Raw genomic sequence first — 17,345 nt, 5'->3', positions numbered from 1 at the left:
GGAACGAGATGTTGTGTCAATGTAGTGACACTAAGGGTCACTCCTGGGAGCCCAAAACACCTCTGGTCTTTGATAAAAGGCCAATGAAACTTAGCAAGTGGTATTTGCATGCCACTACCCCGGACATACGGGTATAAAAGGAGCTGGTATGCAACCATTCATTCAGGTTTTATGTTGAGGAGCCGAGACAAGGTCCGGCCATTTCAGTGGGTAGTTCAGCGTTGTGGCAGGAGGGACACAACATCTCATTCCCTCCATCAGGGAACGGAGGTTACACAAGTAACCAGGATGTTCCCTATCTGTCACTCACTCAACGTTGTGTCAATGTAGTGACACTAGGGGTCCCTTTACAAAACGCCGCAACTGGCTGAACTGTGTTACGTGAACTGGCTGTGTGTGACAGGCAGACCATTGTGTGCCTCGTAGCCAGCGCACCAGGCCAACACGTAACCTCCCCCAACATAGTTATGAGTGTCGAACAGCCCTTTGGGGACAAGTCGACTACCCAAAAGATAGAAACAGGCTAACCCAGTCATAGCCTCTTTTCCCCTTTTTTCCCTTTCCTAAAAAAGAAGGGGGATTATCCAACTGGGCCACCAGGTCTAGTCGGGGGGTGTCCCTCCCAAGGGGAGGACACCACGGAGACCACACCTCCCCAAAGAGAGGAGGGGATATTTAAGTGGAAAGATACGTCCATGTGGAGAGTCTCATGGTAGATCCTACCCAATGGGGGAGGAGTTACTACAAACATGGAGACTGTGGCAGAGGGGACTCTGCCCAAGGAAGATGCAATTTGCCAACAGGGAAACAAATTAGCAGAAGATATACATTGCATGGGATTACTTTACAGGGAACCACCACATGCGGAGCACCTACCCAAGAACAGGGCTCTTAGTTAGCAAGTGTACTGGGCTGGCAGTGAGTCTCTCCGAAAACTCGGCTGCCACAGGGCTTGGAGGAAGTCAACCAGGGAACATAGTTTGTGAACACTACTGGGAATTAATGGTGCACATCTTCATGTGCAAGCGATACACCTGGCTGGCTATCCCGGGCTTATCCGCTTGTATCCTAAAGCTCTGTGTGTGATCCAAATAGATGTGTAAAGCGTGCACCGGACACAGCAATGACAGGGCTGGGTCTGCCTCCTCCTGGGGCAGTGCTTGCAGGTTCACCACTTGGTCCCTAAAAGGGGTCGTGGGAACCTTGGGTACATAGCCCGGTCAGGGTCTCAAGATCACGTGAGAGTAGGCCGGACCGAACTCCAGGCACATTTCACTGACAGAGAATGCTTGCAGGTCTCCTACCCTCTTGATGGAAGTGAGCGCAGTCAGGAGAGCAGTCTTCAAGGAGAGTGCCTTAAGCTCAGCTGACTGCATAGGCTCAAAGAAGCCCTCTGTAGACCCTGAAGAACTACAGAGAGGTCCCATGAGGGAATGAGGCACGGTCTGGAGGTATTCAGCCTCCTGGTGCCTCTCAGGAACCTGATGATCAGGTCGTGCTTCTCTAAGGACTTACCGTCCACTGTGTCATGGTGTGCTGCTATAGCAGCAATGTACACCTTCAAGTTGGAAGGGGACAGCAGGAAGGAAAGCACCGATCCGACTGTGCATCTCTGGGGGTCTTCCCATCGGGAAGAACACCACTTAGCGAACAGACACCACTTAATGGCATACAGGCACCTCGTAGAGGGGGCCCTAGCCTGAGTGATCATGTCTACCACCGCTTAGGTCTTCCGCGTCCCGTCCAGGGGCCAGACATGGAGATTCCAGAGGTCTGGTCATGGGTGCCAGATGATGCCCCGTCCCTGAGAAAGAAGGTCCTTCCTCAGGGGAATTCACCGGGGGGGGAGCTGTCGTGAGGAGCGTGAGGTCTGAGAACCATGTCTGGGTGGGCCAGTAGGGTGCTACCAGGATGACCTATTCCTTGTCCTCCCTAACCTTGCACAGAGTCTGTGCAAGTAGGCTCACTGGGGGAAACGCATATTTGCGTAGGCCAGGAGGCCAGCTGTGTGCCAGCGCGTCTATGCCGAGGGGTGCCTCGGTCAGGGCATACCAGAGCGGGAGATGGGAGGATTCTTGGGAGGCGAACAGGTCTACCTGTGCCTGTCCGAACTGACTCCAAATCAGCTGGACCAACTGAGGGTGGAGTCTCCACTCTCCCCTGAGGGTAACCTGCCGTGACAGCGCGTCTGCTGTAGTGTTGAGGTCGCTCGGGATGTGAGTGGCTCGCAGTGACTTGAAGTGCTGCTGACTCCAGAGGAGGAAACGGCGGGTGAGTTGTGATATACAACAAGAGCGCAGACTGCCTTGGTGGTTGACATATGCTACTGTTGCCGTGTTGTCTGTCCAAACTAACACGTGCTTGCCCTGGATCAATGGCCGGAACCTCCGCAGGGCGAGCAGAATTGCCAATAACTCGAGGCAGTTGATGTGCCAATGCAGTCGCAGGCCCGTCCACAAGCCAGTGGCTGCATGCCTGTTGCAAACAGCGCCCCAGACCATTTTTGAGGCGTCTGTCATGATCACGACGCACCTGGAGATCTGCTCTAGGGGAACACCTGCCTGTAGAAATGAGAGGTCGGTCCAAGGGCTGAAAAGATGGTGACAGACTGGCGTGATGACCACGCGATGTGTCCCGCGACACCATGCCCATCTCGGGACTCGAGTCTGAAGCGGTGTCATAAGCATCAACCCGAGCAGGGTGGCCACCGCTGAGGATGCCATATGCCCCAGGAGCCTCTGAAAGAGTTTCAGTGGAACCGCTGTTTTCTGTTTGAACGCCTTCAAATAGGCCAGCACCGACTGTGCATGCTCGTTCATAAGGCGCGCTGTCAAAGAGACTGAGTCCAACTCTAAACCGAGAAAAGAGATGCTCTGAACCCGGAGGAGCTTGCTCTTTTCCCAGTTGACCCGAAGCCCTAACCGGCTGAGTTACGAGAGCACTAAGTCCCTCAACATGTCCCAAGAGTGAGCTAGGATTAGCCAATCGTCGAGATAGTTGAGAATGTGAATGCCCACTTCCCTTAAAGGTGAAAGGGCTGCCTCTGCGACCTTTGTGAAGACGCGAGGGGACAAGGACAGGCCGAAAGGGAGGACCTTGTAGTGATATGCCTGACCCTCAAATGCAAACCGCAGGAAGGGTCTGTGTCGAGGTAGAATCGAGACGTGAAAATACGTGTCCTTCAGGTCTACGCCACGAACCAATCTTGATGCCGGATGCTCACCAGAATGCATTTTTGCATCAGCATTTTGAACGGGAGTCTGTATAAAGCCTGGTTCAGTACTCGCTGTTCCAAGATTGGCCGCAACCCACCGCCTTTTTTCGGTACGATGAAGTAGGGGCTTTTAAACCCCCTTCTTCATCTCGGCCAGAGGAACAGGTTCTATCGCATCCTTTCGTAGGTGGGTAGCGATCTCCGTGCTTAAGGTAGCAGCGTTTTCGTCCTTCACCAAGGTGAAGTGGATACCGCTGAACCTGGGCGGACGCCTGGCGAACTGAATCGCGTAGTCGGATGGTCCGGACCAGCCATCGTGACGGATTGGAAAGCGCAAGCTACGCATCCAAGTTCCACACAAGGGTGACCAAAGGGACAACGTCGGCGGACGTACCGGCAGGTGGGGCCTTGCGGCGGGGTGGAGCTCGAGGTGCCATACCATGTCATGGCTGTGCTGAGTCTAGGGACATCAAAGCACTTACCTGGCTCCTTATGACTACCCCCGGAACAGCCTGGGATGGGGAGGAAGAGGCCTGTCCTCACAACCCGTAGAGACTGTCACATCGGGGCGGATGTGTGCCACAGCTGGGCACGCAGGGGCGGGGAGTCCGCTGCTGGAGCACCAATCCTACAAGGAAAAACCCGTGGACGTGGTCGTGATGATGACCGTCCACACTGGGTATGTGACCCAGGGAAGGAGGGAAAGCTATTTTGCTGAACTAATGGGTACCGCAGCCACTTGGGCATGCGGCAAAATCAAATGAAAAGGCAACAAAAGATTCTCCACCTGGCCCTCCACTGGGGGATGGAGTGGTCTTACTACCAGCTCCAATGCAGTGAGTTTCGTCAACCCTGGGTCGCCCGTCTCAGGGGCGCTTTGATGACCTTCGTGGGTTCTTAGCGGCTGACCGTGAGACGGGTGGCGTCTGCTTCCTGCAGTGGGCTCCATGCCGGGGCCGGGCTGAAGGGGCGGGCTGTGGCGCAGCCGGTGCTGTCACCACAGGGGGACGCCCTTGGCGATGAGCAGATGGGGTGCAGGATCTTGAGCCGCGCCGGGGCAGGATATGCTGGATAGCCTCCGTCTGCTGCTTCACCGTCGAGAACTGCTGGGAAAAGTCCTCATCGGTGTCGCCGAATAGGCCAGCCTGGGAGATGGGGCAGCAAGGAACCGTGTCTTGTCGGCCTCACCCATCTCAACCAGGTTGAGCCAAAGGTGGGACTCCTGGAACACTAATGTGGACATCATCCACCCGAGAGACCGCGCCGTGACCTTCATCACTCAGAGAGCGAGGTCGGTCGCCGAGCGCAGTTCCTGCATCAGATCTGGGGTGGAACTACCCTCGTGCAGTTCTTTTAGTGCCTTGGCATGGTGGACATGCAGGAGAGCCATGGCATGCAGGGCAGAGGTGGCTTGTTAAGCAGCGCTGTAGGCTTTGGCTGTCAGGGCCGACGTGAACCTACAGGGCTTAGACGGGAGCTTTGGGCGTCCGCGCCAGGTGGCGGCGCTCTGTGGGCATAGGTGCACCGTGAGCGCCTTATCCACTGGGGGAATCGCCATATAGCCCTTGGCCACCCCACCATCGAGGGTAGTGAGGGCAGGGGAACTGAGAAATTGGGACCAGGCAGTAAAAGGTGCCTCCCACTATTTTGTCAGCTCCTCGTGCACTTCCGGGAAGAAAGACACTGGAGCGGGGCGTGGCTGCTTTGAGCTGTGCCACGAGTCCAGGAACCAATCATCGAGCCGTGAGGGTTCAGGGAGAGTGGAGGGTTCCACTCTAGTCCAACGCTCACGGCCACCCGGGAAAGCGTGTCCGTCATCTCTGCATCAGCCTGTGACTGGGCAATCAACCCCGAAGGGGGGAGCCCAGCTGAGGCTTCTGCTTCCGACTGGACAAGCCCGCTCTCCGATGCTGCAGTCGAGAGCTCATCAGCTTCGTGGGCTACGCATAAGAGGTCGAAATCGCCGTGAGACGAGCCGGCACACTCATCCGGAAGTACGATCGGGGCAGATGAGCATGCTGGGGAATGGGAGGTCCACGGGGGGATACCCGGCAGAGGCTATCCCATTGGAGTTCCCAAATCACCCCCAGTGCTAGCTGCGCTGGTCTCAAACCCGTAGGTAGAAGGACCGAGGCAGGGAGCCGCTGGGGTGCGCGACCGCAACGTTGCCATGGTCATGTTCTCGCAGTGAGAATATGAACCATCCACGAATGCTGCCTCCGTGTGGGTCATGCCCAGACACAAAAGACAGCGATCGTGACCATCTGAAGTTGAGAGGTAATGACCGCAACCAGGAATAACACACAATCAGAAAGGCATCTTTAAAAAGACGTGTATGCCGCTCTTTTAGAGAAATATACTCTTTCAGAAAATATACTCTCATTTTTCTGCTAAAGCACCCAGGGGCGTTCTCTGCAGTGCACCAGTGCAGAGGAGGGAGAAGCCGCTGAAATGCACCGTCAGATCCATCAGAGGTGAATGAACAGTCGTGAGAATTTAGCTCAATGAGCATGACCATTCGGCTCCGAAGAGAAAATCTGAATGAGTGGTTGCATACCAGCTCCTTTTATACCGGTATGTCCGGGGGAGTGGCATGCAAATACCACTCACCAATTTTCATTGGCCTTCAAAGACCAGAGGTGTTTCGGGCTCCCAAGAGTGACCCCTAGTGTCACTACATCGACACAACATCGAGAGGAAGGGAACCTTGAATAGACATGACAACGTTACATTCACAATACTTGACAAAGGACAATGGAAAATATGAGTGTTTAAATACATGGACATGGGAAAACAAACCAATGAACAAACAGAACTCTAAACAAGATAACGAGACAATAAACCAATGAAAACAAGACACATGAACGTGGAGGGAAAACAGGAATCACATGACTAGGACCAGGATGTAACTTTCAAAACAAAAGACATCAAAATCATGAACAAACACATTAAACATTACACCCAGTTAATTGTCAACCTCCGCTTTTGTCAAAAGATCCTGTTGCTCTCTTCTTTCTTGGTTTTTCATGTTCTAATGAGATTACCGTAAGCGGGCCTGTGAGTCTTATTAGGGCACAACATCCTTTCCCATTCTTTGGAAGGACCTGGAGGATTCTTCTGTTTCCAGAATCAGCTAGGTTTCATTCTGTCGCTCAGATCTGAAAATATGCTGCATGGGTGATTGAGAGACCTTGGACAGCCTCCTACATGTTTTTTACTTGTGATATTTTCCCCACATTTCAGATTGCCCACCCATTGGGTGCCATTGGGATTGCACACACAGATGTTGAATTTAACATTTATGTCAGGCATTTTCACCACTGGTGGAATCTCTCCTTCATCTGCCAAAAGAGGTTTTTACCTAGTCCATCTGCCAGCAGTGCCATTTCCCGTTTGTCCCTGAACTCGAGGCCAGTGTAATCATAAATGTATGTTGCCATGATAAGGATCAATATAGTTACCGTCAGGACACCCATGATTTTCCTTAGGCCACCCTTCTGGTGCTTTAGAGGTGTCATCTTGCCTCGCTGCTTCTGCTGAGGGCCCTTCCTATGCTCAGAACTTTGTTGGTTTCTTCACTGGGGCCAGGATTCATGCCACTGAAAGTACACACCCCCTGCTTCCCAGACTAATCCACAGAGTGGTGAAGAGACCCCCTTTGGTCGTCAGCCGAGGTTTGATGCATACCTTTCGACGGGCTGCCCTCTAATTCTGGAATCCTTTTGCAATGGCTTGCATCTATCCACATTGCTCTCAGCGGTTGTGGTTGTCAGCAGAACTTGGAATGGTCCCAACCACCTTGACGACTTCCAATTCTTTGTCTATGATCCTTTATTACCACCCAGTCTCTGATCATGCAATTTCCCTTTCAACTCTCTAGGGTGGGCTGCTTTCACCTGTCTATGAATATCACAAAGCACAGCAGAGAGGTTTGCATAATAACGCAACATTTCATCCTCACACTGGTCGGTATCAGGCAACTGCCTTTTTTGTGGTCCAATTCCTGTGTTAAGGGGGCCTGCCAAACAAAATTTCAAATGGGCTCAAACCATTTCGTTTCCTGAGCTTTGCCTGCATTTGCATTAACACCAATGGTAATGCTTGAACCCAATTTAGTCCAGTTTCAACCGAATATTTGACCAGTTTGTTTGTCAGTGTGCCATTTTCTCTTTCCACTGCTCCTGCACTCTTGGGGTGGTAGGCGCAGTGTGTTGTCCTATCAAGTCCCAAATACTGACCGGTGTGACGTAGGGCTTGATTCACAAAATGGATTCCATTATCACTGCTAATTTTCCCTGGAATGCCCCATCTGGGTATTATTTCTCTCGTTAGAATTTTTGCCACTGCACTTGCATCTACTTTTCTAGTAGGATATGCTTCCACCCACTTGAAAAACATATCTACAATCACCAGGCAATATTTTTTGCCTCCTTGCTTAGTTCAATAAGGTCCATTTGAAGGTGGTCAGTGGCTTTTCAGGTGGCAGATTATGGCAGCAGGGGCGTGGTCAAGCGTCCGTCCGGATAGAGATTATGTTTAACACCTGTTTCTAATTCCAGTGAGCATGGGTGAGCAGCATAAAAGCAGCCACACAACCAGCAGACAAAGAGAGAGCCTGGGTCCAGAAAGTTATTGTTGTGAAGCTGAAGAGGCTATTGTTGTGAAGCTGAAGAGATTATTATTGTGAAGCTAAGAATCTATTATTGTGAAGCTGAAGAGTTTATTGTGTGAAGCTGTGAGCGCTGAAGTGTGGTCATTAAAATCCTTACCTGTGAGTGGAGCAACCTGCCTCCCGTGTCCTCCTTGTCGACCACTTTCACAATGACATGGCAGGCATGATTTACCGTTTGGACAGACCCAAGTACTGTCTCGCTTAGAACAGTCAGAATTCTTCCAGGCGGTTTTCTCCTCTGCTGTGGCTCTGCTCTGTAAATCAATTAAATCAGTATTTAGTGTGTGTGTGTCAGTTTATGGAACAGAAACAAAACTGTTGTTTTGAACTTCCTGTTGAGCAGCTTTCTTTGATGCAGCATCTGCATGTGAATTTCCTGCAGAGATTGGATCAAGAGAGTTAGTGTGTGCCTCACCCCGAATTGATATCTACTGTCAGTGTAAATGTTAATGAACTTACCAGCCGCATGTTTGCAGGCTTCAGTTAAATCTATCAATTCTGCTGCTTGTGCGGATGTGTGTCTGGGTAAGGATTGTGCAATAATAGTATCAAGTGCAGTTACTACAGTGAACCCAGCCCTAGTTTTTCCCGTGATAGGGTCCCTTGAGGCAGAACCATCAACAAACAGTTCCAACTCAGCATTGGATAGTGGTGTATCCTTGAGGTCAGGCCTGGGGGAGCAAATGGCTGTTATTGAAGCAACACAGTCATGTGGATCTCAATCATCTGCTGTGGGTAAAAGAGTAGCAGGGTTAAAAACTGTACATCTTTTAACAGTAATGTTTGGCAATTCCAATAATACAGCATTATATCTTAACCATTGCGCTGTAGACAGGTGAGCTGTTTTTTGTTCTAACATACTTCATGTGGGACCAGTAAGGTCAAATGTTGATAACCCACCAAATCTCAGGAAGCGAGCACTGCTTTTTCTGTACATCAACAGCTCGAAGACATTTGGGCAGCCCAGCTGCCACTGTGTCTAATTTAGATGAAAAATAAGCTACTGGCCTTAATTTTCCCCCATGGTCTTATGAGAGAACAGAAGTCATGTAACCTCCTTTTTCACCCACAGTCTCTACAAAAGGCTTAGTCATGTCAGGCAGTCCCAATGTGGGTGCAGATTGTAAAGCCACCTTCAGAGAAGAGAAAACTTCATGTCCGAATTCAGTCCATACTACTTTGTCATGTGCTTTCAATCCTTTACCATGTATCATTGCAAACAGCGGAGATTCTATTTCTGTGTAATTAGGGATCCACTTCCTGCAAAATGATGTCATTCCCAAAAAAAAAACCTCATAATTAGTTTTTGGTGATAGTCCATGGAATGTTTTGTATGGCCCATATTCTTTTGGGCGAGAGGGACTTACCCTCAGCTGTGACCACATGGCCCAGGAATGTAACTTGAGGCCTTACCCATTGCAATTTTGTTTTGCTTACTTTGTGACCATTCTCAGCCAAGTGTTTCAAAAGGGTCAGAGTGTCAGCTTTGCATGCCTCCTCTGTAGGAGAGCAGATAAGTAAGTCATGGACGTACTGGAGCAGTGCACTATTTTGTGAGAGCTCAAGGCCTTCTAAGTTATCTTTCAGGGCCGTATTGTAAATTGCAGGGCTTTCACAATAACCATGTGCCAGGTGTATGTTTTCCCCCCGAAGAAAAACGCAAACCAATATTGTGAGTCTTTATCAACCAATATGCTAAATTATGCCTTATTTTAATAATGAATCAAATACTGATCGAATGCCTTCCATTGCTTTGGATTTGATTGGATATTGTGCTTTACACGGCCGAAAAGTGGATTGTGGAGTGATCAAAACTGGTTCAGTGCCTTTCATTAATCCCACATCATATTTACTTTGGGCCCGAAGAGAACTTGGTATTTCAGAGAGCTCAGCAGGGTCTTCACCCTGCTAGTGGTGGTGGTGTAGTGGGCTAAAGCACATAACTGGTAATCAGAAGGTTGTTGGTTCAATCCCCACAGCCACCACCACTGTCTCCTTGAGCAAGGCACATAGCTTCAGGTTGCTCCAGGGGGATTGTCCCTGTAATAAGTGCACTGTAAGTCGCTTTGGATAAAAGCGTCTGCCAAATGCATAAATGTAAATGTCACCAGACATGTGGCTGACCATTAAACATGCCTCCTCAACAATCTGAACAGTTCTGTCTACAGTTATGCCAAAGGGTATCTGTAATCTGTGAGTAGCATGCTTAACATTGTATTGAACCTCTTTTTTAGAGGTGTTTGCCAATCTGTTTCAAATACACAATGACACACCCACAGTACTAAATCTTCCCATTTAACGTCAGCTGACTTAGCTAATGAAATATGTGGGCTAGCCCCCGGAACATTGTAAAATGTTGGTCTTAGTGGCTCTGGTAGATGAACTCCACCATCACACATGTTTGTCTTTCCAATATAACCAATCTTTCTGTATAAAATCATTTTTCACACATTCGAAAAACTATTTTACTCAAAATCTTCATCATTTCCTTCAGACACATAAGCAGTACAATGCAAGTCACCCTCTTGTAAGAAACCTAATGTTTCCTGTGGTGTGTGTTCGTATGCATGTTGCATTAACTCTGCCCACCGTGTCTTGTGATGCTTCTGTGAAGTTCCATTCATAGGCGTACAGAATGGGGGTGGGGACAGGGTTGTTCAGCATGGTGTAAGAGTGTGAGTGTTCTTCAGAGTCAATATTTCTGGTCAGTACTACCCTTCTTCCTTAGCCTTTAACATAATGCCCAGAGTACACATTAAATCGCGTCCCAGCAAATTTATTGGGCAGTATTTTGACAGTAGGAACGAATGTTTTATAATTCCCTTCAGATCATCTTCATTTGAAAGTGGCACCATATAAAACTCTTTTACTGAATCAACAGTCGCCCCAATCGTTTCGATTTATAGGTGGCTGCGGTCGCTCCTTAAAGCCCTTTCTAATCTCTGAACATTCTCTGATCCAGTGATCTGTTTCCCCACAGTTAAAGCCTTTTTTCCCTTCCTTGGTTTTTGCCTCTGCCCCGCCCGTGCCCTCTCTGGCTCTGTTCCTCGTATACTTGCAATCTCACAGCTGTAGCTTTCTCTTTCTTCTGTGTGTTCTCATTCAACAGTTTCTCAGCATGCACAGCTTGATTTTCTATGTCCTGCAACCTTCCTGTTTCACAGTTTACACAATGATTTTTCACATGTTCTCTTATCTCAGATCTCAGTCCTTCAAAGAAACGGTCGCTCAAATGCTTTTCCCATGACGACATGGTATTGGTGTCCGGTGGTTTATCGATACCACAGTTTGCAGTGTGCACCTCAGTCAGGTGCACTAAATACTCAGTCACTGGTTCTGTAGGACCCTGCTTGCAGGAGGCAATCTTTTGTAAATCCATTCATTTAGGAAATGTTGTTCAAATTCTGTTCAACAGTCCAGTCACTGCCCGCACATGCATGCTGGTATCTTCTTCACTGTATGGGTGCTCTTCCATGACAGGAAAATCAGCAGTCATGGCACTGCAGGGCTGGTGGCTTGTGGCAGCTCCTCTCCTGCATCATTTTCTGCTTGATTCTGATGTTATCCAGTAGGGGTCAAGTCCAGGTCTGGGTCACCTGCATATTTCAAACACTAAGAGATTTTGTTAGCAGGCCCTGTCCTTCCCTGGTGTGTTTTTCTGTCCCTCAGGTTTGTTTCAGTTAACCAATCAGAAAATGCTTTCCAATCACCCTTGTTTTTTCTGCTCTTTCATAGCCATTTCTCGACTTGCTTTTTCCTTCTCTATCAGTTTTCCTTTAACTGTTTCATCTGTCTTGTGCTAAAACTTCCAGTCTTTGGAAAACCACATTCAGCTACCCAGATCTCTAATTGAGTGCAGCTGCTTGGTTCGTAATTAGTTAACATGTAGTTACAATTTGGAGAGTGCATATCAGGACAGAGGTCTGGACCTCTATTGATGTCATTATTTTTGTTTTAATTCGATCCCATGTTCCTTTTTACTGCAGTTAGGCGATTCTCAAGCAGTTCCAAACCTGCCCTAGTAACCCATTGGTTAAAATAATCAGTTATTTAGAATCCCTTTTATTCCAGTGATGGTCTTTCTTTAATTAAAGATTTTAATTTCCCTAATTAAAAATCACAGTGGAATCCCTTTTTCGGTCCCAGACCAGTTATTCCAGCATTGGTCTTTCCTCAATTAAATAACAATTATAAAAATGATCATCTATCGAGAATCACAGTGGAATTTTCTTACCAGAAAGGTCACCTTTGTCCAAGTCTGTGGGTTTTCCCCTTTTTCGTTCATTGGATGGCGTGTTGATCTGACCTCAGGCTTCAGGTTCCTGTTTCTCACCCCCTTTTGTAGGGGAGGTTCAGGTTTCTCAGGAACTCTACCCAACTGTGTACTGTTTTATCCTTCAGCACTGAGTCCATTGTCCAGTCAGATGACCATCCTGTTTGTGATGCCAGGTTGTGGTGGAAATTCTGTAATAAAAGACTCAAAGTCTACGATGCCTTTCTAATAAGTATTTAATGAACACACTTGCAAGGTGGACTCAAAACCATACAGAGACTCTAACTCTGACTGGTACTGAGCAATGAGCCTCCAAATTTTCTAGCTTATATGGGCCCTAGGATGCAGCTGGATTCCGTCATTCAGCATTTCTAAAAACAGACTCACTCTCAGGTAATAACTGGTTTCTCTCTGGGGCCAGCCGCCCCCAGCTCCAACCTTCCCAACCTGCCCCAGCCATTTGTTAGATAAGAAGAAAGCAGGCAGGGGTGGTACAAAGACACTCTGCCTCCACAGGTGCAGGGAGTGTGAGTTTTAGTCATGCACCCAGAGAGAAACACAGAAAAACACACAGTATATTCACCTAAAACTTAATGTCTGATTGTGATTACACATTACTTATTATGTAGTATTAAAAATTCTATTACAACCTCACTGGGCATAACAAGTGCAGCATCTGCTCCTTATCCAAATTAAACAGTGGGGGAAAGAAGGCTTGTAAGCGGATGACCTAGCCTTTTCTGGGTTTGAGGGTGGCCTTCGAAAGACCCGGCCCAAATTCCGGACATGAGCTGTCGACTGGAAGCTCTTGCATATCACCCACCTGTTAAACTGAGGCTAGAGCCTGTCTTTAGGGAGAGCATACATAACTCAGCAGATTCTAAAGGCTCGAACGGGGGGCTTGTGAGCACCTTCAGCACCAGGTTCAGGTCCCAGGTTTGGACTGAAGCATGGGGAGGGGGGTTTAGGCACCTCACTTCCTTGTGGATCTATAAAATTAGATCATGTCTGCCTATAGATGAGCCAGCCTCCGTGGCATGGTATGCCAAGATAGTCATTATATAGACCTTAAGCGTCGATGGGGTGAGACTTGTATCCAGCCACTCTTGAAGGAACACGAGGATCTCAGCTGTTGAGCAATTCACAGGGTCTTCACCACGTTAAGTGCACCAATTTGTAAACACATGCCATTTTAGCATGTAGAGGCATCTCATGGATGGCGCTCTAGCATGCAGGATGGTGTTCATAACCGATTGAGCTAACCTGGACGTGTTTGGCGGGCTCCATTTAGGGACCAAACATGCAGGTTTCAGAGCTCTGGCTGGGGATGCCAGATCGTGCCCTGCGCTTGAGAGAGGAGGTCTCTCCTCAGCTGTATTTTCCAAGGGGTCTGACCAGTGGCTCCACCATCTCCGGAAACCAGGACTGATTGGGCTGTTTCGGTGCAACCAGTAGAACTGCTTCCCTGTCCTCTCGGATTTTGCAGATATGAATGGAGGCCGCGTACCAGGGAAAACACATCCTTGCGTTTCGCGGGCCATTTGTAAGCCATGGCATCCACCACTAGCAGGGCATGGGACATGGAGTAACAGAGGGGACAGTGGGTGGTCTCTGCGGAGGCAAACAGGTCCACTTCCACTTTGCCGAATATGCCCCAAATCCACAGGACCACCAGAGGATGAAACCTCCGTTCCCCGGGCATCGCCCCCTGGCATGACAGCAGATTCATGCTGCAGTTCAGGCAGCCTGGGAAATATGTTGCTCATAAGGAGAGGAGAAGAGAGTGATCGGATTCCATCCTGGCGATTCATGTAAGCTACTACTGTCATGTTGTCAGGTAATTTCAGAATGTCATGATTCGCTACCTCAGGATGAAAAGCCTTTAAGGCTTAGAAGACAGCTAGTAGTTACAGGTGATTAATGTGCCATGCCAGCTTCACACCTGTCCAGTTGCCGAAGGCCGGGCGTCCGTCGCACAGTGCACCCTAGCCTGTGGTGGATGCATCTGTGGTTACCACTGTTCACCTGGAGACCTGACCCAGAATGACACCCTGCTGGTAAAAGGTTGGAGCTGTCCATGGTGTCAAAGCAGCCAGACAGTGGCGAGTTATGCCAATGTGCATTCACCACTGGCGCCAGGTGTGCCATGGTACACAATGTTTGAGCCAGTACCGGAGAGGTCTCATGTAAAAGACTTAGCAGTGTGATGGCAGATGCTGCCGCCATGAAACCCAGTGCTTTTTGAAGTGCCTTCATTGGAAGTGTTTTCCCCAGTTTGAACTGAGACAGAAACTGAAGAATGGTCTGGACGTGCTCGCTTGTGATATGTGCACGCATGCTCACAGAGCTGAGTTGGAGCCCCCCAAAAGGAGATCTGTTGGCTGGGAGAAAGTGTACTTTTCGCCCAGTAGACATTGAGGCTCAGACTGTTCAAATGGCAGAATAGTAAATTCCTTTGCTCGCACAACAGAGACTCTGATGCCCGATAAGATTCTCTACTGTGCGAGCACAGGAATTTACTATAGCCAATTTAGTAATAGACAATCTTTGAGGTAGTTCAAAATGTGCACGCTGTTCAGCTTAAATAGAGCGAACGCTCTCAAAAACAGCCTGTAATGTGCTGCAATTTGTACATGATAGTACACGTCATTTAGATCTATTGACGCAAACCAGTCCTGAGGGCAGATGTGCAAAAAGATCTGTTTCTGAGTTATAAGTTTGAATGGGTGCTTTGCGAGCGAGTGAGCGATTCAAACGTTTCAGATGGGCAGAAGCCCGGCGTCTTTCTTCGGAACGAGAAAATAGCTGCTGTAGAATCTTGCACACAACAATGGTGCATCCCATGATGGGACCATAGATGGCAGAACGCCATTGAAGCGAGGTGGCTGGCGTGCAAAATGGATCATATAGCCGCAGTCGATTGTCTTTAGAACCCAGTCTGACACGCCTGTGAGGGCCCGTCACATGTCTGCATAGCAGACAGAGGTGGGCCGCAACCACCTCTTCCACTGGGGGGAGCTTCTGATAGCCCTTCTGTTCAATGTGGTCCAGTGTGGTGAAGGCGGCAGCCCCTCCGACTTGAGCATGTGCAGAATAGGGCGTGCGACACGTCTTTGTAAGGTCCGTGTGGACCTCAGGGAAGAATGCCGCTGCTCTTTGTGACACAGCTGAAGACTCCTGAGACTCATGCCCTCACAGTCTGTCTCCATGAGGGCCACCTCAGCGTGGACACAGTCTCTCGCAGAGTGAACACTTGTGGAATGACATCTTTACAAAGACATGCTACACCCAAGCGGTTCTTTTTTATATATTCTCTAATATAATATATAATATTATATATAAACTATATTGCCAAAAGTATTCACTCATGTGCCTTTAGACGCATATGAACTTAAGTGACATCCCATTCTTAATCCATAGGGTTTAATATGACATCGGCCCACCCTTTGCAGCTATAACAGCTTCAACTCTTCTGGGAAGGCTTTTCACAAGGTTTAGGAGCTTCTTCCAGAAGCATATTTGTGAGGTCAGACACTGATGTTGGACAAGAAGGCCTGGCTCGCAGTCTTCGCTCTAATTCATCCCAAAGGTGCTCTATCGGGTTGAGGTCAGGACTCTGTGCAGACCAGTCAAGTTCTTCCACACCAAACTCGCTCATCCATGTCTTTATGGACCTTGCTTTGTGCACTGGTGCGCAGTCATATTGGAACAGGAAGGGGCCATCCCCAAACTGTTCCCACAAAGTTGGGAGCATGGAATTGTCCAAAATCTCTTGGTATGCTGAAGCATTCAGCGTTCCTTTCACTGGAACTAAGGGGCCAAGCCCAGCTCCTGAAAAACAACCCCACACCATAATCCCCCCTCCACCAAACTTCACAGTTGGCACAATGCAGTCAGACAAGTACCGTTCTCCTGGCAATCGCCAAACCCAGACTCATCCATCAGATTGCCAGATGGAGAAGCGTGATTCGTCACTCCAGAGAACACGTCTCCACTGCTCTAGAGTCCAGTGGCAGCGTGCTTTACACCACTGCATCCGATGCTTTGCATTGCACTTGGTGATGTATTGCTTGGATGCAGCTGCTCGGCCATGGAAACCCATTCCATGAAGCTCTCTACGCACTGTTCTTGAGCTAATCTGAAGGCCACATGAACTTTGGAGGTCTGTAGCGACTGACTCTGCAGAAAGTTGGTGACCTCTGCGCACTATGCACCTCAGCATCCGCTGACCCCGCTCTGTCATTTTACGTGGCCTACCGCTTCGTGGCTGAGTTGCTGTCATTCCCAATCGCTTCCACTTTGTTATAATACCACTGACAGTTGACTGTGGAATATTTAGTAGCGAGGAAATTTCACGACTGGACTTGTTGCACAGGTGGCATCCTATCACAGTACCACGCTGGAATTCACTGAGCTCCAGAGAGCGGCCCATTCTTTCACAAATGTTTGTAGAAGCAGTCTGCATGCCTAGGTGCTTCATTTTATATACCTGTGGCCATGGAAGTGATTGGAACACCTAAATTCAGTTATTTGGATGGGTGAGCGAATACTTTTGGCAATATAGTGTATATTATAGGAACAAAAGGATACAAATGTATCTGCTGGAACACTGCATGGGAACTGCTTGCATCTGTAGGCAAATAACCCATCCGCTGATGAGTGTCTCTCGACTGTGAAGCAGAGATGAGAGGGCTTGTCAAGATGAGAGATGAAGTCGCTGTCTTGAAGGAAGAAAATTCTGAAGAAATGGTGATTTAGAACCCGCTAATATAGGCCAATTACGCACGTAAAGGGGCGGGACTCAGACACCATTGCCAATTATGGAATTGCAGTGTACAAGGGCTTCAACTAGGTCGTTGAGAAGGAATTCCTATAAGCGTCAGCTTCTGATGCATGTTGAGTGAACCGTAATTGAAAGGGAACACAGGTATTATAATGTATATACAGTATTTATAGGGTGTCAGGTATTTCACAACTATATGGCACAATTATGAGAAGAGAATATGGAGATTAAGGTTTAGATGTTAATAACTCTGACACCCCTGGTATCAAGGCAGGCATTTTGGGTACAGACCATTTCAAGCATGTAAACAATAACAAAGGAATTAGAAAGCTACAGGCTTTGGACCATTTCCGGTATCATTACTGGTTCCTTTAAGGTTCTGAGTTAACATATTTTCTCAAAA

General features: G+C 48.5%; 1 protein-coding gene across 1 annotated transcript in view; it reads left to right on the top strand.

Moving 5' to 3' along the window:
- Positions 1 to 17,345, top strand: part of si:dkey-11f4.7 (piezo-type mechanosensitive ion channel component 2) — a 648,587-nt gene that overhangs the window by 369,043 nt on the left and 262,199 nt on the right. The window lies entirely within an intron of this gene.

Source organism: Myxocyprinus asiaticus, chromosome 11, assembly GCF_019703515.2.
Source record: "Myxocyprinus asiaticus isolate MX2 ecotype Aquarium Trade chromosome 11, UBuf_Myxa_2, whole genome shotgun sequence".
NCBI lineage: Eukaryota > Metazoa > Chordata > Actinopteri > Cypriniformes > Catostomidae > Myxocyprinus > Myxocyprinus asiaticus.
Note: the sequence above shows the minus strand (reverse complement) of the source record. Positions and strands in the feature narration are given on the sequence as shown.